We start from the raw sequence: 757 nt of genomic DNA on the forward strand, positions 1-757 counted from the left end.
TATTTATGCATATGCATTTTCTATATCTATGTATTTTTTTATGTTTGAATTTGGACTTAAACGAATAATTATAAATTTATTCGAACAAATAAATCAACTGACAACATTTCTATGTATTTTTATTGTTATACTTATTGCTATATGTATTTTTTATGAATATACTGTACAATATTTGGCATAATTTGAACTCAATTTGTCTTAAAACTCTCATATATGTCTTCTTAGACCCTTGTCTCCAACCAAACATACATCTGAATGGGCGCCCCAAAGTTACAGAGAAATCGTTGCTCTTGCATAGTCTAAAAATGACTTGAAATACGTAATTGATTTCATTCATAATATTGGACAAAACTGTTAGGTTTATAAGATACTGTGTGAATTATAAAATAATATTGCGGCAAGCTTCAGTCTCTTGGATGAAGTAAATAACCTGTTTACAGATAATATTGTAGCGAATTTCTCGTATATCTTAATGTTTTTGCAAGATCGAGACTTGCAAGATTCTTCATTTTCCATGATTGAAAGGTGTTAGTTGTTGGCCTAAGAAATAAATACTTTTATCATAGATGATAGACCCAAGAGTAAGGGGGACAAGAAACGGCGGAAACTTCATAACGAGGAGCTACATAATTTAACCGGTTATCAAAAGTTATTAGGATCACCAAGTGCAAAAAGGCCTATGTTGGCAGGTGATGTAGCCAGAATGAAAGAAATTACGAAAGTTTTCCAACTTTCAACTTGAAACTCAATCGAAGAA

This window comes from Thermobia domestica, chromosome 18, assembly GCF_964235325.1.
Source record: "Thermobia domestica chromosome 18, izTheDome1.hap1.1, whole genome shotgun sequence".
NCBI classification, from domain to species: Eukaryota; Metazoa; Arthropoda; class Insecta; order Zygentoma; family Lepismatidae; genus Thermobia; species Thermobia domestica.